A 24868-nucleotide genomic window follows, 5' to 3' on the forward strand; every position below is an offset into this window, starting at 1 on the left:
AGGAAATACTTTCTTCAGAACCTATCTTATGCTTGCGTGTAATCTATAAACCCAGGGTTTGCAGTTACGCCAGTGTGGCCTGAGGTCCCCAGGACTCTGGAGAGCAGCCAGAGGTCACTTATGCCGTGAAGTGGCCTTTACTCTGACAGGCACATAGGGTGCCCAGGGGTCAGCCTGGCAGGGGGGTGCACTTCCAGGCCTGCCACGCACTGGGCATTGGGTGGCACACCTGCCTCTCATCCTCTCTGACTGGGTGTCTACAGTCACACCCCGGCACTCAACGTGGGGGATGGGGTGGGGGACATGTCCACTATCTTGCGTTTAGTGTTTTATTCTTCAAAGAATACACTCACGGTTAAAAACTGCAGTCACCCTCCCACTTTACTTGCTCTTGTGAAAGCCATCTGATTTTCTGCATCAACAAACGCAGAAAGTTCGAGTTCAGATTTTGGTGCAGGATCCACCGCGCGATGGCCCCCTGACACCTTGTCCCCGGTGCTGCGTGGCTTTCAGGCCCAACAGTGGGGATTCGCCGGGCGGGGGCGTATGCAGTCCTTGTGGGCGTAGGGTCAGCCGGCCACGTGCACTGTACGACCCACGTCCTCGAATCCACAGCTCTCCGCCTCCCCGAAGCGCTGGTGACCACAGTGACCTGGCTGCTGGACGGACAGGCCTCGTGACTGATGTAGGGTCTGCCGGACCGGGCTGGGGCAGCGCAGGACCGGGCGGGACCGGGGTTGAACCGAGGGGTGGTGGGTCCAAGGACCTAGGGGCTCCCCGGGAGAGGAGCAGGTGCAGCCTCACACCCTCTGGACCCGCCACGCCAGGTGTCCATTGCCCGACCGAGGCCGAACCGAAACGACGTGGTCACTGGATCACCTCCCGCCACCGCCCGAGGCCCAATGGCCGCCCTGATGAAGAAGGCAGTGCTGAACTTTGTTGAGCGTTTTAAATAAAATTAGGCAATTCCTCCAAGTTTACCAGTGGAAGAAAACCCATGTGGTCAACCATACTAGGAGTTAGATTCAGAACAAAAACTACTGCGAGTGGGAGTCTCTGCCTTATGAATGGGTCCTAAGGCAAATGCCCTTCCTGGAGCTTGAACATGGGGTAGATCCCAGTGACTTGGGATCCTTTCAGTCATGTCCGTCTAAAACCCATGGCAGTTGGGTCCCAAAAGCCAAATGAAGGACACCAGAAAAGCAGCCTGTAAGTCAGAGGCGATAATGTCCTCAACTACATGCAATATTTGATTTTTCAAGAGACATCTGTGATGTCTTCATAAAAGCAAACAATTCATGTAATCTAATTCTTCTCAAGTGCTTGGACAGTCCACATTGTTGATGTTACTGCTGGGATTTGGGATTCCTGATTCACCAGACTGGAGCCTAGACCCTTGGAAGGGAGCCTGGCCCCACCAAGTCCTGATTCTGGACTTCTGGTCCCAGAACCAGGGGAGAATGCAGTTCTGTGATTTTAAGCCACCCAGTTTGTGGTGCTTTGTGCTGGCAGCACAGATGCCCTCTGGTCTTTTACTCATGAAAGCATGCATCAGTGCCCTGAGAGGGGCAGGTTACAGGAACAGCTTGGAATTCACTCTTTAAAAACAAAATTACCTCCCAAACCATACCATTTTAAATGTCATCTGTAACAAATTCCGGTGATGCACTTTGCAACCAATCACAATACACCAAGCAACCCAATGCCTGAGAGAGGGACTGTTAATCCTATGGAACACTTTGATTTCACTGAGCTTTAAAGAGATCAAATGGGTCACCAAGGTGACATTGCTATTTATTTTCCTTGTCTCACCTGACCCACCGTGCTCTGAGCACAGGTAGGAAAAGACAACCCCAGGAAGGTACAAGACACCTCATCATTACTCATACCAGTCCCAAAATATCACCCTCAAGTCCAGTTTAAATCATTTTGTGCAGGATGGGTGAACGCTGAAACATCCATAAGTAATTCTGCTCATAACTCTGACTCTAGAGGCTGATGAAGTGATTCATTCAGGATGCTGTACAAATGGAATAATTGCTCAGTGTGCTGGGGTTAGGATGTGACACAATATCCTGTGTCAGGGCATAGATCTCAGACAGGAGAGGAAGAGATCAGCCCTGTGATATTGCTTTTAAGAGACTCAGACTTATTATTAAACCTTCCTTGGATGGAAAGACCAATGGTGAATTTGTCAGGAAGCTTGCAATATAATTTTGAAGTGATTGATTTTTGTGCACCTCAAATAAGAATCTAATATAGGCCTCAAAGGTAGCCAAGATAAAATGTCAAAAATCTGAATACAAGGAATTTATAAGTGTAATTAACTAATATCTTTAGCCTGAAGAGATGTCCTCCCTGAAAGGATGCCCTTACAACAAGATGACTGCTGACCTGGATTTCTCACTGCAACAGTCCCATTTGCTGCCTGACTAGCTAAGTGCTAATTTAGTTTTCATTCATGTTTCACAAAATAATATATCTTCTATTTTTGAAGCATAACCAACATAAGAAACCAACTGCCGTGCCAAGAAAAAGTTCCCATCCATTCTTCTAAGAGATAATTGAAGAATCACATAAGTAAGGTAAACATTCAAACAGCACCTCAAATGGGGTCGAAATACTCACCAACATATCTAGTAATGGAGTTTAGATGTAAACACCTAAGTTAAAGTGGGATAGCGTTTCTGAGGCACTCAGCAAGGAAAGAGTCGGGGGAAATCTGGAAAGACATCAAGGGTCCAGAAAAGCCAAAAGACCTATCTTCTAGCCAAAGGGGTTACAGTGGTATCTACAAGAGAGATAAATGAGGGCCAGGAACCAGGCAGAAAGAAAGACAATAATAAAATTGGAAGAAAAATAGAGATGTCCTGGACAATTTAATAAAATTGAAAGGTCCTAAAATGTCAGTCAGTCAAAGTGAATTAAAGGTATGATGAGGTATTTTTCCTAATGCACACAGCTGACTTTATTTATATATTAAACACGAAGGGTCATTTGGTCTATATAAAAGTTGGTCCTCTCAAAACCACTTACATATTTAGCCAGTCACATTACTGTGACTTCTTCTAATCTATAAACATGCCTGCCCCGTTCTCACTGCTGACGCAATCCAAAGTACACATTATTCATTGTAGGATTGCTGTGATTGACCAGATCAATAGGACACACTAGATCCAAGACCAGGCAATCCATCTAGCCAGCACATGATCAAAACATTTCCTCAGGAATTTAAATTAAGAGATATCCCAGATGTACTCAGTGGGTAGGACGTAATTGAAGCGAAGGGTCTTGTGACTCTAGGCTCATTGTTTTGGTACAGACAGATGTGTAAACAGAGGATACTAATCTTCAGGAAAAGAGAATGCAGCAACATCAAGAAAGAGGCAATTTAGGTGCTTGAGAGCCTGTGATCCAAGAAACAGTGAGGGCAGGAGAGAAGAAGACTACCTGTCTTGGCAACTGATGGCATAGCACTGTGCAGTCACGATTTGCATGAAATATCTCCATGCATTTTATTTCAGTGAGGTTTCTGTATCCTTTTGTCAAATATCTCTTGTACCCAAAAGGACTTTGGCTAGAACAACACAATTAGTTATTCCCAAGTACATCCCCACTTTTGTCAGATGGCCCCTGGATGGGTAGAACTGTCTTCTAGAAAGAAAGAGAACCCTGGGGAAACTATATGCTAAGGACAAATTATCAAAATTGCTCTCTCAAAATGCATGTTCATATACACATCTGCATGGAAAACAGTATAAAATTTGATAGATTCATTTGTGTTAAATGTGACAGGCTTAACTGTCACCTTTGGGAAAGCTACAGTGAGCCTTTACCCACAGATAACCATTGTGCATCATGACCTCAGATTCCACTGTTATACACGTCCCTTTCTTTTCCTCTTCCTTAACCCTCAAAACAAGGAAGAATATCCTATTACCTAAGGGAAAGGCAAAGATACGTGTTTCTCCAAGATGAATTCTAGATGAGAAGAAGTGAAAGGCAAAATTTTTAAGCAGGCAATTTCATCATTTTTACAAACTACAAAGACAAAAGTGGATCATTTGTTCCTGAACCTTTAGTGGAAGGCAAAATTCAAAAGAGAAATTCTGCTGTGAAAAGAAAAAATTTTGAAGCTTTTTGGCTAGAATATGTAGGATTATAAAAAAAAAAAAAAAAAAAAAAGATGGGGGTTGTTAAGAGTAACCAGAAGACCTGGATGATCAGATGGCATCACCGTTTTCAACAAAAAGACCCAAAGACAGTCACTCTAATAAAAATCACTCAAGTGACATATTCAAAACCACACTCAAAATCCAGTCGTACCAACAAAACAAACAAATGATTCACTTTTTTTATTCAGAGAAGGAAAAGTCTCTGGAAGTCAATGATGATGAACAGAAAGCTAGCAAGAGCATTGTACGCAGAACAGAACAGTCTGGCATCATGGCTGATGCAGCAAGAACCTTGCTGGGAGATGATGCTTTGATACAAGGTAGCTCTTTCCAGAGAACCCAGAGCACTGTAGTGATGATTCAAACCAGCTAAAACAGAAACACTTAACAGAAAGTGTTGAAGATTTGCAATGTATTATCACCGGAAAAGACATTTCTATTGCTTCAGAAGAGATGCCTTCACGGTTGATTTTACATGGTGGCCTCAGTATTTCTTTAGTGGATAGAAAAGGACTTGAAGTTACTGTAATAAAGACTCAGCAGCATGTACCTAAGGAATTAAGTCATGTAGACAGATCACTCTTCAGAAGAGGCTGTTTGTTTGTATCAACTCTGGTTACCAGAATTTTCAGTACAATGGGTGGAAAGTGTTCATTCGTTACAAGTATCCGTACAAAAGTATATCTGGAAGCCATATTTGGAGAACAGGGATCAGGCAAAATAACAAAATGGAACCTGTAAACAGACTCTGTAGTTAAGACGGGAACCACCATAACATACCTGCTGGTCAGTTGTACAATCTCTACCTGTAAAGAGTTAAGCAAAAGTGATGCTCACCTTCAAGTGCTGATGGACACCCCGAACACCAAGCCTTCCAGTGCACTTCCCCAATCCTGCTCATAAGAGGAAGAGCTAGGCTGATGTTCTAGCCACTGTAACAAATTACCACACACAAGGTGGCTTAAAACAAAACAATTATCCTGCCCCAGTTCTCTCGACCAGAGGTCCAAAATCAGTTTCAGCTGTTGGTGGGGACTCCCTCCCTCCAGAGACTCTATGGTAGAATCCATCTCCTTTCCTTTTCCAGTTTCTGGAGGTGCATTTATTGACTCCCATCCTCAAAGGCAGTAGAGTATCCCTTAAAAAAAATATCTCCCTCTGCTCATCTCCAGGTCACTTGCTCCTCTATCATAAACCCTCCTCTGCCTTCCTCCTATGAAGACACTTGAGCATTTGCAGTGTCCACTTGTATACTCCAGGGTAATCTCCCACCTCAAAATACTTAAACACATCTATAGAATCCCTTTTACTGTATAAGGAAAATCCACACTTCTCAAAAATAAACAAAAAATAAATAAAATAAATAAAAACATCTCCTTCAATGTTAGATTTTATTACTAAAAAATGAGACCTCAAAATATATAACCACTACATCAATAACACTTTTGACACAATTAACAATAGTTACTAAAAATTTTTAATACTAGTTGGTCTTTAGTTACACCCACTTGTTTTAAAACATTTAAAAATTGTTTTAATGTTTGTTATTTATTTTTGAGAGAGAGAGAGAGAGAGAGAGAGAGAGAGAGAAAGCATGAGCAGGAGAGCAGCAGAGAGAGAGAGGGAGACACAGAATCCAAAGCAGGCTCCAGGCTCAACACAGAGCCCTACACGGGGCACGAACTCATGAACCGGAAGATCATGGCCTGAGCTGAAGTCAGATGCTTAACCAACTGAGTCACCCAGGCACCCCTAAAATATCTTTTAATAGGCATTTGATTCAAACCCAAATCCAAACAACGTTACTACAATCTTTAAAATCTCTGTTATATCTATAGTAATTTTCCCTTTTTTATTTGGCATTTTTCTTTTCATATCTTTTCTCTTTTTTCTTGATTGGTCTTGCCCAAGTTCTCCTAGTTCTGTTCTTGTTAGACTTTTCTATTATTATCTGTGACTATTGTCCTTTTTGTTATTGTGGTAAAATCTACCATTTTAATCAGTTTTAAATGTACGATTCTATGGCTTTAAACATATTCACAATGTTGTGCAACCATTACCAGCGTCCATTTTATGAACTTAGAAATGAGCAATTTTATAAGGACCCCAACAGAGTAACTTTAGCTCTCAAGCTATTTTTCCATCCTGAAAAATAGGTTGAATGCAGATTTCAGAAGAAATATTTACAAAGTCATTAGAAGTTTCAAATTTATGTCAATTTTTAAAGCTATGTCCTAGATCACAGTTAGATAGCTTTAAATGGCATTTAATAAATGTCATTCACAAGAAGGATTACAACTGCATTAAATCCTCATCCAAATAAACTGTCGGGGTCCCACCCTGAAGTAGAATCCCATTAGGTATTGGTCTTTTGTATTCAACACCCCATCAAACAGCATCTTACAGTAAATGAAATTGTTGATTCCACCCAAGGTTCACAGAATTATGAAGCTGTTTATAAAGATTAACTCCCTAATGAATGGTGTCTCAATTTATAAGCACTGGTGTAGTCCTTGAAATGTTTGCACCTCATCAACACTCACAGTCTTATTGAGCCACTTTCCTTGCTTTTGTTATTAATTAGAAGCAACACAAATAATTCTTAGGAGAATAACTAGCAAGCTGTTGGCAGTTTTCTTTAAAAACGTATTAGGACTAAAGCAATTAGAAAAAGGATACCTTGATTAAAATAATTGGTAAGTTGAAGAGAACCTCAATGATACAGTTTGACCCTCGAGTTCTTTTGGCAAGATGGCAAGACATTCAAATACAATGTGATACATGCATTTTTTAAACCAAGCATTTATTTAAGGAAATCCAGAGGATAATAAAGCAGATACCTTGAGTAGTGCATGGAATATTCCACATGAGATTTTGTTTATAGCATCACAACTCACCAGCTTAGAAATTGTGAGAGATTCAGTCAGTGAGGGGCAGGCCATTAAGTACTCTGATGCATAGGTCTCAGTTAAAATGAGATTTGTTTCTGATGGAAAAAATATTCATAGGATTGAAGTGAAGAGGCAAAGGGAAGAAGTAATCCTAGTTTTACATCTCATACAAATATGAAGATAGCGTTAGAAAACCTGCATAGGGAATAAAGTATGAAATTACTTTCATGGTATATGAACATCATGGTCACTGCTAGTCTGTCATAATATTCTTTAAAGGATTTTTGATCCAGGTACTTTAGATTTCAGCTCTTGGCAGATAGAAGCCTATAAAACTTCAGCATGAATTAAACATGGAAGGATCACAAAACTCTGAGTGAAACAAGGGGAGTTTGATAAAGTCTGGCTTCTTAAATGTACAGTTAAAACAAGACAAGAGAGAAATCCTTCTCAGAAACAAAGGAGAAGCTTTGTATAGGAGTAAACAAAGGTGCCTCAAATGTAATGATCTTAACTAAATAGGAATAAGAAAACAAACGATTGAGCGATTTTACTTCTGCAGCTGATTTTCTTGATTCATAGAAGGGAAAAGCTCCAGAGCCGACACCTCAATCATTCATTCACAGGATATGTGGGTGCCCACCACGTACTGTCACTGGCTGGGTCCTGGGCATGCAGTGTGGACAAGATAAACATGTCCCCACTTCCTGAAGCTTGCGTTCTGGTGGATGAGATGACAGATAAGGAGACACTTTTTTAGGGCTCACAAATAGGGCTCCCAATCTTAGTTAGGCAAAAGCACAAAAAAACAAATAATTATAGCAATGGTAGCAGAAATAAGAACATATCCCACGAGAGACGGGAGTGGTGATTCTCTGGTCACTAATTATTATGTCTATGTCTTCACTTGATGGAAGAGAGTCTTTCATATTGGTCAATCAGACCCCCCACACGGTCACAATCCATTGACGATGCTGGTTATAGATACAAATTAAAACGAAAGAATAATCGTGTGTCAAGCACAGGATTAGGAAGTTGAGCATTTCTGGAAGTCTCTTTATCTATGGCTAAAAGTCAGGACCAAACAGAATCTATTTTTACAAGGACACATATATGTAGACCAATTCAGAGGAGACAAGGGCAAGGTATGCCATATACCCTTGCTGTCTTTACTACAGGATATGGCTTCAGAAAATGTGTCCCTCACACAGCAAACCTTCATCCTTCAACCTTCACCAACACGTTCTTGGTGTGTTGCTGCCCTCTTGTGTTCTTCCTCATCTTAGTCAGAGAGAAGAGAAGCTGACAGCAAGGACCTGCTCCTCACCACACACTTCCCTGAGCAAGCCCTGATTGGTGAGGATTAGAAGAGCCTCCTTCTTCCATCTCAGCCCAGACTTTTGGTCAATAAACTCCTCGCCAGAGACTGTCCCACCAAAGTCCTTCTCTGGATTTAGATGTTGAGAGCCTCAGTTCATATTCAAATACGTTGTGTGGTCCCACATGAGCCATTACCACAGTGGTTCTCAGTGCTGACCACATAGGAGAATCACCTCAGAGGCTTCTAGAACTTTTGGTGTTTGCACTCCATGCCCACAGATTTTTATTTAATTGTTTGGGATGGAGCTCAGCATGGATAAGTTTGAAAAGGAATACAGGTGTTGCTAATGTGGTGATGGCTGGGAACCACTGCACTAATACTTTGGTATAAATTACTTTTTCCCTTTAAATAACAGAGGCCTAGGAGAAGAGAACCCATTTCACCAGAGGGGGAAGATAAGGGAAAAGCCGAGTAAAGACCTCTGGAGTGGGAACAAGAATGGAGAGCCTTGAGGAGCTGGGAGGTCATGGAAAGACACAGAGAACACTTGAGGAGGTACAAACTATGTGAACCTCTAAACAGACCCCGATGAGATAATATGTTCTTAATATCTGGAGTGTGGGTTGTGCGGATAAAGAGGGCTGATCAGAGGAGGAGTTGTGTCATGAAAACCAGTCTCCTTTTCTCTTACACCGCTCGCACACTCAGCAATTCTGACACCAGCTGTGTGCACATTCTTCACACCAAGCAGTTCTCTATGACACCAGCTGGTGTCCTTCTATTTCCCTCAATTCTGATGTTGTCTACCTGGAGTCAGTGTCAGATCCCACAAGTGAAGGTCTCTGTCCCAGGACACCACCACCCACTTCAAGTGCTAGTCACTGTGGGTGACTGTGGGTCCCCAGGTTATCCACAACTTCTGCCTGACTTGGCTGTGAGTCAGAGGCTCCCATGGCCTCCTCCCTCTTAGATTCAAAATTTTCCAGAATAGTTAATAGAGCCTAGGAAAACACTTACATTTACCAGTTTATTATATTATAAAATATATAATAAAGAGTGCAGACGAACAGCCAGATGAAGGTACTTAAGGTTAAGTCTGTAAAGGTCTCACTTGCAGAAGCTTCTATCCCCTGGAGTTGGGGTATTTCACCTCCCACTATGTGGATGTGTTCACCAGCCTGGAAGCTCTCCAAGCCCCTTGCTATTGGGATTTTCATGGAGACCTCCTCACATGAGCATGACCTATTATTAACTCCATTTCCAGCCCCTCTCCCCGTCTGGAGAATGTGGGATGGGGCTGAAAATTCCAAGCTTATCTTCATGGTTTGGTCTTTCTGGTGACCAGACTCCCATCCAGAAGCCATCCAGGAGCTAACCTTAGAGTCAGCCTTATTATAGTTGCCTTATTAGAACAAAACACATTCCTATCACCTAGGAAATTCCAAGGGATTTCAGAGTCCTGTGTCAGGAACCTTGATCAAAGACCAAATATTAAAACAAACAAAAAAAATGTTCCTTATGGAAACCAATTTGACAATAAATTTCATATTTAAAAAAAGTGTTCCTAGTGCTTTTATCACTTGGTAAATTACAAAAGTTTTAGGAGCTCTGTGCCAAGGGCAGAGACCTATATAAATATATTTCTTATTATTTCACAAATTGTCAAATCTGATGTTCAGATGAGTCAGGCAAGAAATATAGCAAACTTAAATAGTTTACTTTGGGACTGAGGCAAATAGGGGGACCCATTCCTGTCTAAAAAGGGCAGCTGATATCAGCCACAGAAAATCTGGCAAGACCCAGAAAGTTTGAGTACTAACATTTCAAGCAAAAAAAAATAATCAGTACATAATCAGTAATTTATTGTGACAGAGTTATACTAAAATTTTCATAGGTTTTCTGTAAAAATTAGGACCTAGTAATAAATGCATGGTTTTACTATTACTATGAATCAAAATATTGTGACAAAATTATATTTTTCAATAACACACAAATATTTGAGAGCTTAGAAATACTAAAATTAAATTTGTTAAAGCAGAAAAGACATTAATTGCCCTGTTCAGTAGTCTCTATCTCTGTTTTGTGATAAATATTACAAATAGTTTTTTTTTTCATTTTACAGTGATGTTGTTTGAATTAAGGTGCATTAAAAACATCTTTCTATTAGGAGTTAGCATATATGATGCTTCTGATAAGCTCATTTTCATATATGCTTTCATTTTGGGTTTGACATTGAACTTGACATTGCATTTGCTAATAGATCTTATGTCAGAGTATTCCACAAAAATGTACACACCTTTCTCTTCTCACTTCTCTGTTAAAGAATTTGTAAGTTTAGATGCTGGAAAACACAAGCAAACATCACTAGGTATATTCTAATGGTCTACAATTCAGATCGTCTGGAAAAGTTAGCAGCACTACTCAGAATTATTTGGAAAAAAAAAGGCTAATTTTAGGACTATTTTGCCTACAAAACTTGTTATTTCTTGGAACACCACTCATAGGATTTGTATATAGTATATACTGCATGTAAAGTTATTAATATTAATATATCTTGTTTATAAGAATGAGCCCCTGTGAGAAGCAGACAGTTCCACAAAACCTGCTTAGGACACCGTGACTGCAGCTGCGAGCCAGACTGATACATTGTAACCACTTCTTTCCTGTCTCGGCTCCCAGAAAGGTCACCTAGAAATGTGACTGCATATGTCAGCTTTTCCTGTTCTTGCTTTTGACTTGCATTCAATGGATTCCTTGAAACCAATAACATCTCTATCCTGACAGTTAAAGCTTTAATTCTTTCAGAATACTTTTTTCCATGTTTCTGATTTCTCCACTGTTTTTTTCTGGGATCTAGAATTTAAAAACACATGATTCCCAAATGCTACAAAGAAAGATTCCTGCACGGAATTACTAAGGCTGACCAGCAACTGATTAATAAATGCAGGCAATAAATAAAATGTCACAGTGTTCAAGCTTCCCTAACTGTGGGCACTGTGTTCTAGTAAAGCACTTACTTTAGGTCCATATGAATGAGTTAAAATAAAGTTGTACCATGCCTAGTTTCTGTGACTTCTCTAAGGACAGGATGTGCTTACTGTGGTAAAACAATTCTCAAGATCCACATAAATTTCAAGGAGATAATTCAGAGGGAAGTGAAGAAAAGGTAAGGAAGAACTTCATCCTGAACATCTCCACTTGGATCTGTTATATTCAACATAAGACTTTCTCCTTTGAAAGGAACAAAAGTCTTTAAAAACATGAAATGACTGATAAGGGAAACACTCAGCACAATACCAGGATTATAGACTTTTCAGGTGTATTTAAACAAAATCCTTCCAAAATCCTCACTCACCCTGAAAGTCGACTTAGAGGGTCACTGATGTTCACTAGATGTTAAACAAAGTTTAACCTGCACCCCTATACCACATCCCCCAGATTACACACCCTGCATTGAATTTCTTCCTTTTGAGAATCTGTCCCACCGTTAACAGAAGTTTGTGAGTGGTCATCTGGATTTCATTATTACACTCTGATCATTTTTCAGGATTCAGCTAGGCAGCCACAGTCTACAGGGTCAGAAAGAGGAAGGAAAGACTGTGCCAATTTAGCTCTGTACTCCTAATGCCTAATTGTGTCATTACAATTTGGTCAATGAACCAGAATAAAACTGTCAGGAATTCACAGACAAGAAGCATGATAACCCCAGAAGTTAACCTGCTTTGTACCAGCCTTCCACACACCCCCCCATCCATTTCTTTTTGTCATCCCATAATTTTACCTCCTTTCTTCTCCTATCCTCCTCTGTTTTCTCCCTTTCTTCTCTTCTCCATTTACTCCTCATCCTATCTTTCTCCACCTAAAAAAATTGGCATAGATAAATAAAAAGACCATAGACACTGATGTCAGATAAAAGAAAGTAAGTGTTGAAATGTGGAAAGCACAAACTCATTTCCTTACTGTGTGTCCTTGAGTAATATGTTTAACTTCTCTGAACTTTACTTCCACTTTTGCAAAATGAAGATAAAATATAGTTTTGGGGCATCTGGGTGGCTCAGTCATTTAAGCATCCAACTTCAGCTCAGGTCATGATCTCGAGGTTCATGAATTCAAGCCCCCACATTGGGCTCTGTGCTGACAGCTCAAAGCCTGGAGCCTGCTTCAGATTCTGGGTCTCCCTCTCTCTGCCCCTCCCCCACTCAGACTCTGTCTCTCTCAAAATTAAATAAAACATTAAAAATTTTTTTCAGAAATTGATTTTCATTATAAGAATTAAAATGAATAATGTATATAAAGCTCATCTCTAACCTCTGTAACAAAAAAGTACTCAATAAATAGTAACTATCATTATTTATGATCATAGCAATATAATTTGCTATCTTTGGTAGGCTTTCTTTCTCCCCATACTCTGCTCCTTTAAAATTTCTTTGTCTCTCATCTTGTATTCTCCAGAGATGATGATGATGATAATGGAGAAGAGAAATAATTCATTTTATGTTCATGATGTGCCATATCCTGTGCTGATGTTTAACATGCATTGTCTGATTTAATTCTCACAATAATGCTACTGGTTAGGTATGAAATGGACATTATACCAATTCCCCAGATGAGAAATGAAGGCCTGGAGAGTTACATTAACTGGATCAAAGTTCACATGACAAATAAGTTGTAATTGCAGCATTTGAAACCAGTGTGCTTAACTGCTACAAACCTTGCCTACAGAAGACACCTCTCCACAACCAGAGGCAAATACATCAAACAGGCTTGCCTTACTTTACATTTACAGTTAAAGAGCTTTTACAGAGAGATACAAATACTCATGGAAAAAAGGCCAAAACAGTTGTGAAGAGAGAGACTGTTAACCAGCAGTGCAGACACCTAACTGACCTTTCTGATGAATTCCTGAGTTTCTAGTGAAGGGCAAGCTCAAGATCTGTGTTGGACTCTGAGATTTAATTAGGGAAATTTCATGGGTCCTTTATATTCCCTTCGATTACCTCTTACTTCATCCCAAAGACTAAGGAATATTGTTACAGATTGGTCAAGTTCCTGCACTACTGTTCCAAGAGATGGAGCTTACAAAGAAATTACAATTCAAGCATATATAATGGGGGTCTCTCTTTAAATGTAGTTTATTCACAGAGGCTAAAGAGAACAGAGGGGGGTGAGCTCAAAGAAGGTCTAACTAAATCACTCACTTTATTCAGAACTGAGAGAAAGCAAAGGTGGCCTCAGCATCTGGTTTTGAACAATGAACAGGGTTGTACATAAAAGGAAACCCAAGGGAAAATCAAGAATTGTGCTTAAAATGGAGAAAATAGAAAAAAAGTAAATTAGCAGGAATACGTTATGGGGGCTCCTCCTTTGTGATAAAACTTTCACAGATAAGGAATTCCAAATAAAAAGGTTCTGTGGCATAATAACCATGCAGGGCCAAGAAAGACTTAGAATTATGCCAGGACAAAAAAATACAGAGATCATGAACTAGTCTTGGGAAGGTGCCTTGTATAAATGCAGAGTGTCCTGCTGCAAGACAGAAACCACACTGTTAGGGACTGACTGTGTGTCCCCAGAACCCATATGTTGAAGCACTAAACCTCAATGTGGCTCCATCTGGAGATGGGGCCTTCAAGGAAGTAATTAGGGTGAAGTAAGGGCCCCATTCTGTTAAGACTGGTGTCCCTATAAGAAGAGGGAGAACAGCAGAGAGCTCCCTTTGTATCTCTCTCTGTCTCTATCTCTGTCTCTGTCTCTGTCCATGTGCATGCAGAGGAAAGGCCAGGTGAGTACACAGCCAGAAGGTAGCTGGTCTGCAAGCCAGGGAGAGAACTCTCACCAGAAGTGAAAGCTTTATTTGGGACCTCTGGCCCTCAGAACTGTGAGAAAATAAATTTGTATTGTTTAGGAAACTCAGTTTATGGTGTCTTATTATGCAGCCTGAGCACACTTACTATTTCAGCAATGGGACCCAAGGAAGTAGGAGGTCAGAGGGAGATGGAAAGGAAATTTAGGAGTTTTAAACAAACACAGTGGGCATCACAAGGAAGGATACTTTGGGACAGACTGGAGGATAGGCGGTGCCATGCAATGGCTTTCGATGCATCCAGGGAGAAAAGACCACTTGTAATGGTGATGGATTCCCCAGAATGCAAGAGCTGCTGGCTCACAGTTATCTTCCTAACTCCCACTCAGCTGAAGTTCCCTGGTCCTCTACTCTGGAAAGCTGGTGCAGGCTCACCACTACCAGCAGAACTGGAACCAAGGAATCTATTGATTCTGTCAGTCAGCTCCCAGATGTGTCTGTCTCTGCGTACACTCCATACTCACAGTGTAGATCTAGAACACTACACACGTTACACAACTGATACTCTGTCCAGGGACATGTTACTGTAGGAGGAAACCGCTGCTCTGATTGAGAGCCATGAGACGCATGAACAAGCTGGAATTAAATTAACCCAAAGCTTGAGATGTTTGGTGGTGCAGAAGTAGCAAACTCAGTTCCAAAATAAGAGGGCTGTTGAAGAAGAAATCCAGATTCCAAGTAAGGGCGGAGCAAGGAAGAGGAGGGGGAGGAGCATCCAGCACTGACTGAGCTCTAACTATGTGACGGAACACACATTATTTTATTTCTAAAATGTATTATTTATTTATTTATTTATTATTATTTTTTGTATACTTATTTTTGAGAGAGAGAGAAGGAGAACATTAGTGGGAGAGAGGGAGAGAGAGATTCCCAAGCAGGCTCCATGCTGTCAGTGCTAAACTCAATGTGGGGCTCTAATTCATGAACCATGAGATCATGACCTGAGCCAAAATCAAGAATTGGATGCTTAACCAACTGGCCACCCAGGCACCCCTATATTTATTTTTATTTACTATTTCATTGTTTAACTCAACCTTATGGACTGGGTACAATCGCTATAAAATTGATAAAACTGAGCTTCGGAAAAACTCATCACTTTACAGAGATCAACCCAGGTAGTAATTAATGACCCTAGGCTACTAAACCCAGGTCATACAACTCCAGGGTTTATAATATTGACAAAGACCAGATAAAATCTGTTGCAACGAAATTTAAGTAAAAAAAAAAAAAAAAGGATTACTTTTCAGGTATTGTACAGAATGGCACAGGGGCTGACATCAAAAGGGCTTTTAGGGTGACATCAGAGCCATTAATAAAGGCCTTGAGATATTAAATTGGCCACCTCATGATCACAAGTATAGAGCCAAGGACTGAGTAAGTAAGTGGTGTTATGAGAAAGGGATCAGGACTGTGATACATTCCTCACCTTCACCTCTCATTCTACGTTTAAGGACAAAAACTCTGTCTCTGGATTGACCTCTGTCTTGGAATGTCCATTCTCAAGGGAGTTAGAGATCATGTGCATAAATGTATGTTCTTTGTTTATATTCCCTTCATTCCTTGCAGCTGGAAAAAGGAAGACAGGAACAAGACCTACTCCTTCTTGTGGGGGGGGGGGGTAAGAAACTGTCCATCTCTTTTGTTTTGGCCCCCTTCTCCCTTGACAGATCTACCTCCTCCCAACTGGTGGAGGAAAGGTGAGCACTGAGATGACCCTTTGCTGAGGGTGTTTAGGGCTTGTACTTTTATTCATTGCTGGATGCTTTGACCCTGCCCTTGAAGTAGAAATATCTGAGACTGAGTAATGCACTTAATGGGAAAAAAACAACAGAATAGACTAGTGGTTATTATCCTTGACTACATGTTAGAATCCACCTTGTTAGGTTTTTAAAATGATCTTGGCCAAGCCACATATCATACATATCTAGCCAGTGCCTCTGGTGGCAGGGGAGGGAGAACCCCAGCAACAGTAGTTTTGTTTGTTTGTTTGTTTTAAATCTGAGATCAATCTAATGGACAACCAGTGAAATAAACCACATAACTTGTTCTGGTTCTAGACCCAAGAACTGCCTTAGAATGGGGAAAAAATAAGTTGTCCATACAGCTCAATACAGACCATGAAAGTTCTACAATAGGTTTTGGGTCCAGAGCATAATAAAGAATGCTCCTTGGTTCTACCATATTATTCTGTTAATATATTTCCCTTTGGGGACTTCTTAAAACTTTTTTTTAAATTAATTAATTAATTAATTTATTTATTTATTTAGAGAGAGAATGAACATGAGTGAGGAGAGGGGCAGAGAGAGAGGGGGAGAGATAATCCCAAGCAGGCTCCACACTGTCAGTGCAGAGCCCAACTCTGGGCTCAACTCATGAACCATGAGATCATGACCTGAGCTGAAATCAAGAGTTGGATGTTTATCCAACTGAGCCACCCAGGTGCCCCTCCTTTTGGGGACTTTGAATAATTAAATGGGACTATTATTCCAAAGTTTTAGGTCAAATACAAGTCTCACCTTCTTACAATAGTGCTCCTTCCTTCCAAGTCCCTCAAGTCCTCAACACTTGGGCTGAAAATTAGGTTCTATCTAATTATGATAGGATTCCGTGAAATACCAGAAATGGTTATTTAAAGCATCATAAAAACACTTCCAAAAGGAAGAAATGTTTGTATCTGACAAAAACATAATAGGTCGGTGAAAACTTCTATTTATATGCACCATAAAACAAAAATAATGGTTCTATTCATCCTATAACTATGAAAAAAATCACACATTATGTTCCCCAATGAAGAAAATTATTAAGTGATAGTAATAAATTATTCACAAAGGGTGGTATTAAACAGCAGCATCAGAATGAATTGGCCATATACAGTGGCTCTCAAGTTAATTCATGCCTTATAATCTCCTGGAGAGCATTTTAAAGTTAGTAAACCGGAATCTGTAGAGATGACACCCATGCATGAGAGTTTTGTTTTGTTGTGTTGTGTTGTGTTTTGTAAGTTCCTCAGAAAAGTCCCATGTCCAGCCAAGATGGAGAACCGATGCTGTAAGCAAGGGTTCTGGACAACTACATTCAGCCTAGGTGGAAAGAAGAGAAAACAGTGATAAATTGAGAAACTGTTTTTGAGTGATTATTTTTTACTAAAGAGACAAACAAATAGAACAATGCAAGGGGGCATAAATGCACCAAACATCAAGGAGAAACCCTCATTCCTGTTTAAATTTGTCTTCTCGGGGCGCCTGGGTGGCGCAGTCGGTTAAGCGTCCGACTTCAGCCGGGTCAGCCCCGCGTCAGGCTCTGGGCTGATGGCTCGGAGCCTGGAGCCTGTTTCCGATTCTGTGTCTCCCTCTCTCTCTGCCCTTCCCCCGTTCATGCTCTGTCTCTCTCTATCCCAAAAATAAATAAACGTTGAAAAAAAATTAAAAAAAAATTTGTCTTCTCAAACCAAAATAACTAATAGGGTACAGGTAGAAATGTTAATAATAGAAAGAAGGTTTTTACATAATGGTGTTATAATTTATCCTTTTGACAAAAACCTACTTTTCATATAGACTTCTCTTCAGTTACACACACACACACACACACACACACACACACACACAATACACACCCACAAACACACATACACAGACAATTTATTTCATTTTTCTAGAAAAAACTATGACCTTCTAAGCCTGGGTTTTACTTCCACTTATGATGGAAAAATATACACAAGATATAATTTTATTTCCTTTTTAATTCTGCTATAACAAAAGCAAGAGATGATAAATGGGAACTTTGTGGGACCATGTCATGAAGGCTAAACAACACATGTAGGATAGTTTGGGCCGGTATAACATCAACTTGCAATTAGATGACATTAACAAAATAATGCAAAAAATACAAAATTTTATTTCTGGTTAACTTCATAACTAAGTTCAAATTAATTTGCAGGCCACAAAGTGCTATAATTTATGGGATATTCAAGTGAGAGGGATCATTTCACTATTTAACATCAGCCTTCCTACTTCCCAAATTATATTAGCAAGTTTCCATTCTTATTGTCCTCATCACTAAAGCTCACACAATGTAGAGAACCTTTACAATTACCTGTATAATTGATAATGAGCACAGCCTTTGCATAGTATTCAAGACACTCCATTATCATTTTCATTACAACATAGAGATCTCTCTCACTTGAATATCCCATAAATTATTTATTGGAAACCAGTAAATCAGTTCAAATATATCAGGCAAACCCGCAGAGGTGCTATGCAAATATCTCAAGCTTTTCTCTCAAATGTGGTATTTCAGTCAGTTAATAACTGAAGTTAATCCTTCGTTAAGCAAAGGAGCCTGACTTTGAAGGCCTAAAGCCAATCAAAACTCCTTTTATGCAATCAATTATGAGAAAATAGAAAGTGCCCACATCATCTAACTTATTTACAACTGATAAGTCACTGAAAATCAAAACAGGAGAGAAATTTGTTTTCTCCATGAATAAGGTAATTCATTTCCATATTTTTTAAAGAGGAGGATATTTCAGGCATGTGCTTCATCACACCTATGACTATTGACCTTCTGATGATATTCAACTTTTAGCTTTAGATTTCAGTCTGATAAGACTCAGAAGCTGGATTTTCAAACCATCACTCTGCACTCCTATTCTGTCCCATGAGCTTTGTGCACTCCTTTCTCGAAAGAGAATGGTGAGCACTGAACTGTGCTGCCCTTTTCTGTTCTTCTCTCTCTCTCTCTCTCTTTTTTTTTTTTTTTGAGAGAGAATTGGGGAGAGGGGCAAATGGAGATAGAGAATCCCAAGCAGGCCCTGAACCCCAGGACTCTGGGATCATGACCCAAGCCAAAATCAAGAGCTGGCCGCTCAACTGACTGAGTCACCCAGGTGCCCCCGGACCTTGCTTTGTGTGACTTTGAAGAAGAGACACATTAGGGAATGTCAGAAATGTTTAAAGATACCAACAACTCCATCTCTGAGCTAAAGTTACAAATACTGGACTAAATTCTGAAGAAATATTTATGAAATTTTTTTTCCCCTGAGGAAAAAATAGTCTGTTGTAAAAAATAAAAAATCGAGTGTAGGAAATGTTAAGGAACCAGGCTGGAACACTGGCAGAAAAAACAAGCAGCACTCAGAGATCTTGGTGGATCAGAGATTTATTTAACACCAGTGGGCTCAGAGGAGATTGGTTCTCCAAAGATCTGAGCCCCGAATACAACTGGGGACGGTAGTTTATAGTCGTCAACTTCCATATATGTGGGGGTTTTTGCAGGCAGCAAACAAAGGAAGAAGAACCAGGAGAAGGGGTCTCTAAGCTACAGACCAGAGTCTGTTTTAGCCCCATAGGCCATCTTTGGCATACTTTATTCACTTCTCCAACATTCCCCCCTTTGATGTCTTTTAAAAAACTTTTAGTAGGCATCACCTTTCAGTTTTATAGGTTGCTACTCCCGGAGGGCTAAGATACACGCAGTAGTTTGGCGAGCAACAGTGTTTTCAAAAAAACATACCACAGCATTCAGGATACAGGGGCCGATGGATACAAGTAAAATTTTGGAGAGGAGGGGCCCCTCCAGGGCAGGAAGCCAGGATGCCCAATCCGTGAGATTCCATCCTTTCCATTGATTGATACCTTCCTGTTGTCCACATTGAATTCTTTCACTGAGTTCCTTAACCTTAGTTGTTACCGTTCCTGACTGGTTTACGAAATAGCAACATTCTCTCCCCAGAAAGATGCAAGTCCCTCTTTTTTCTGAAGTGAGGAGGTCGAGGTCTCGCCTATTTTGGAGGTCACTGCCGACAGAGAGTTTATTTGGCTTTGTGAGGTTACCAGAGAATCTGCCACCTGTTCCATGTCTTTATCTCTTGAGATGTCTATGGTATAGTCCTATGGATGAACCTATGCCCCCATTCCAGTTCCTATTCCTGTCACAATTCCTGCTCCTATTAGAACGGGTAGCAGGACTGCCCACTTAGCCAGGGACATGGGGCTAAAAGTTGTTAGGAACTGATCTTCAGTGTGTACGGATATCTCTGGGGTTAGGAAGATGGAATAACATATCTGAGTCTAGTTGGCCTCTAAGCATTGGTAGGCTGAATTAGAACACAGACAGAACATCCCTGGGGTTGAACATAGGGTTGCATTTCTCTTTAAGGTTATATTTCTTCTGCATAGAGAGGTACCGTTCATACCTTCAGGGACTGTACAGATTAGATTGTCGGCATTTGTGAGACAGACCCCAGTGGCCAGGGGTCCAATTAAGACAGAAGTGTTGGTTTTGTGATTTTCAGGAGCTTCCCAGGTCAAAGGGATAGGAGTAGCTAAGTAAGCCCTCCAGCTCAGGGGCAAGCATATCCAGCAGGTTTAGGTGTGATTACCTATTTTATGGAGGACTTATAGAGTACTGTTAGTCCAACGCTGGAGTGGGGAATTGGTAAGCATCTGATTGAGGGCTGAAAGGTTCAAACCCTGGTAGGCTGCCGGGGGAGTGGTCACCTTTATGACTTATATTACCCCATCCTGGGTATCCTTTGTAATCTTTTGAAGGGCCCTGTCTTGCATCCCTCCCCCGTTCGAGATCCCCCGAGACCCCCCATTGGGAAGATAAGTGTAGCAAGCTTCCCACTCTGGAGGCCCTTGTTGTGACCTGGGTTCCTGACATTTTGGGTTATATCTACGGTCCAATACTTAGTCCTTGGGACACAGGGTGACTGACAGAGAGTGGGTGATTTTCCCTTGTAGCAATCTTTGTGGAGGGAGGTGAAGGCGCTGAACACCCTTGACCCCCTTATTGTCATATAACAATCCTGGGGGCAAAGTGGGTAAGCGGCAGTTGTGAGGGTGAGAGAGGTTATCATAATATACAGGCAATATTTAATAATCCTCCCATCCAGAGGAGGTATGTGAGACCCAGCATGCATCTTTTGTCCCATGTCCAGCTTGTTGGTGCCATCTCTATCAGCCCAACAGTAAGAAGTAAGATCAGGGCTATGACACCAGTAAGGGACAAGGGCTGGCAGAGTTGTATCCAAACCCCTGGGTTTGGTCCACATGTTGATTCCTCAAGCTTCTGCCATGCACAGACCAGCCAGCTTCTGGGGTGTGGCTGGAGCAAGGCTGGAGATTTCAGGGGCCAGTCTCTTTTTATTTTATTTTTTATTTTTTAGAATTAATATCCAAATTAGTTAGCATATAGTGCAACGATGATTTCAGGAGTAGATTCCTTAGTGCCTCTTACCCATTTAGCCCATGCCCCGTCCCACAACCCCTCCAGTAACCCTCAGATTGTTCTTCATATTTATGAGTCTCTTCTGTTTTGTCCCCCTCCTTGTTTTTATATTGTTTTTGTATCCCTTCCCTTATGTTCATCTGTTTTTTCTCTTAAAGTCCTCATATGAGTGAAATCATATGATTTTTGTCTTTCTCTAATTTCACTTAGCATAATACCCTCCAGTTCCATCCACATAGTTGCAAATGGCAAGATTTCATTCTTTTTGATTGCCAAGTACTCCATTGTATGTATGTGTACACACCACACACCACATTTTCTTTATCCATTCATCCATCAATGGACATTTGGGCTCTTTCCATACTTTGGCTATTGTTGATAGTGCTGCTATAAACATGGGGGTGCATGTGTGCCTTCGAAACAGTACACCCACATCCCGTGAATAAATGCCTAGTAGTGCAATTGCTGGGTTGTAGACTAATTCTATTTTTAGTTTTTTGAGGAACCTCCATACTGTTTTCTGTAATAGATGCACCAGCTTGCATTGCCACCAACAATGCAAAAGAGATCCTCTTTCTCAGCATCCTCGCCAACATCTGTTGTTGTCTGAGTTGTTACTGTTAGCCATTCTGACAGGTGTGATGTGGTATCTCATTGTGGCATCTCATTTGATTTGTATTTCCCTGATGACGAGTAATGTTGAGCATTTTTTTTTTTTCATGTGTTGGTTGGCTATCTGGATGTCTTCTTCAGAGAAGTGTCTTTTCATGTCTTTTGCCCATTTCTTCACTGGATTATTTGTTTGTTGGGTGCTGAGTTTGATAAGTTCTTTATAGATTTTGGACACTAACTCTTTATCTGATACGTCATCTGCAAATATCTTCTCCCATTCTGTCAGTTGCCTTTTAGTTTTGCTGATTGTTTCCTTTCCTGTGCAGAAGCTTTTTATTTTGATGAGGTCCCAGTAGTTCAGTTTTGCTTTTGTTTCCCTTGCCTCCGGAGATGTGTTGAGTAAGAAGTTGCTGCGGCCAAGATCAAAGAGGTTTTTGCCTGCTTTCTCCTCAAGGATTTTGATGGCTTCCTGTCTTAGATTTAGGTCTTTCATCCATTTTGAGTTTATTTTTTGTGTATGGTGTAAGAAAGTGGTCCAGGTTCATTCTTCTGCATGTCGCTGTCCAGTTTTCCCAGCACCACTTGCTGAAGAGACTGTCTTTATTCCACTGGATATTCTTTCCTCCTTTATCAAAGATTAATTGGCCATACTTTGTGGGTCCATTTCTGGGTTCTCTATTCTGTTCCATTGATCTGAGTGTCTGTTCTTGTGCCAGTACCATACTGTCTTGATGATGACAGCTTTGTAGTATAGCTTGAAGTCTGGATTGTGATGCCTCCTGCTTTGGTTTTCTTTTTCAAGATCGCTTTGGCTATTCGGGGTCTTTTCTGGTTCCATACAAATTTTAGGATTATTTGTTCTAGCTCAGTGAAGAATGCTGGTGTAACTTTGATAGGGATTGCATTGAATATGTAGATTGCTTTGGGTAGTATCAACATTTTAACAATATTTGTTCTTCCTATCCAGGATCATGGATTCTTTTTCCATTTTTTTGTGTTTTCTTCAATTTCTTTCATAAGCTTTCTATAGTTTTCAGTATATACATTTTTCACCTCTTTGGTTAGATTTATTCCTAGGTATTTTATGGCTTTTGGTGCAATTGTAAATGGAATCGATTCCTTGATTTCTCTTTCTGTTGCTTCATTGTTGGTATATAGGGCTACAACTGATTTGTGTACATTGATTTTATATCCTGTCACTTTGCTGAATTCATGGGTCAGTTCAGGCAGTTTTTTGGTGTAATCTTTTGGGTTTTCCATCTAGAGCATCATGTCATCTGCAAAGAGTGAAAGTTTGACATCCTCTTGGCCGATTTGGATGCCTTTTATTTCTTTGTGTTATCTGATGGCTGAGGCTAAGACTTCCAATACTATGTTGAATAACAGTGGCGAGAGTGGACATCCCTGTCTTGTTCCCGACCTTAGGGGGAAAACTCTCCATTTTTCCTCATTGAGGATGATATTAGCATTGGGTCGTTCATATATGGCTTTTATGATCTCGAGGTATGCTCCTTCTATCCCTACTTTCTTGACGGTTTTTATCAAGAAAGGATGCTCTATTTTGTCAAATGCTTTCTCTGCATCTACTGAGATGATCATATGGTTCTTGTCCTTTCTTCTATTGATGTGATGAATTACGTTAATTGTTTTGTGGATGTTGAACAAGCCCTGAATCCCAAGTATAAATCCCGATTGGTCATGGTGAATAATTTTTTAATGTATTGTTGGATCTGGTTGACTAATATGTTTTTGAGGATTTTTGCATCCATTTTCATCAGGGAAATTGGTCTATAGTTCTCCTTTTCATTTGGGTCTCTGGTTTTGGAATCAAGGTAATGCTGGCTGCATAGAAAGAGTTTGGAAGTTTCCCTTCTGTTTATATTTTTTGGAATAGCTTCAAGAGAATAGGTGTTAACTCTTCCTTAAATGTTTGGTAGAATTCCCCTGGAAAGCCATCTGGGCCTGGACTCTTGTTTTTTGGCAGGTTTTTGATTACTAATTTGATTTCCTTACTGGTTATGGGTCTGTTCAAATTTTCTATTTCTTCCTGTTTCAGTTTTGGTAGTGTATATGTTTCTAGGAATTTGTCCATTTCTTCCAGATTACCCATTTTATTGGCATATAATTGCTCATAATATTCTCTTATTATTGTTTTTATTTTTGTTGTGTTGGTTGTGATCTCTCCTCTTTCATTCTTGATTTTATTTATTTGGGTCCTTTCCTTTTTCTTTTTGATCCAACTGGCTAGTGGTTTAGCAATTTTGTTTATTCTTTCCAAGAACCATCTTTTGGTGCCCTTGATCTGTTCTGCTGTTTTCTTTTTTGTTGTTTTTTTTTTGTTTTTTGTGGTTTTTTTTTTGTTTGTTTGTTTTGATAGCATTAATTTCTGCTCTAATCTTGATTATTTCCTATCTTCTGCTGGCTTGGGGTTTTATTTGCTATTCTTTTTCCAGCTCCTTAAGGTGTAAGGTTAGGTTGTGTATCTGAGATCTTTCTTCCTTCTTTGCTTGTCTTCCTTCTTTCTTCCTTCTTTGCTGTGTCCCAGAGGTTTTGAGTTGTGGTGTTATCATGTTCATTGCTTTACATCTACTTTTTAATTTCCTCTTTAACTGCTTGGTTAGCCCATTCATTCTTTAGTAGGATGTTCTTCAGTCTCCAAGTATTTGTTACCTTTCCAAATTTTTTCTTGTGGTTGATTTTGAGTTTCATAGCATTGTGGTATGAAAATATGCACAGTATGATCTTGATCATTTTGTACTTACTTAGGACTGATTTG

The sequence above is a fragment of the Lynx canadensis genome, chromosome D2 (assembly GCF_007474595.2).
Source record: "Lynx canadensis isolate LIC74 chromosome D2, mLynCan4.pri.v2, whole genome shotgun sequence".
NCBI classification, from domain to species: Eukaryota; Metazoa; Chordata; class Mammalia; order Carnivora; family Felidae; genus Lynx; species Lynx canadensis.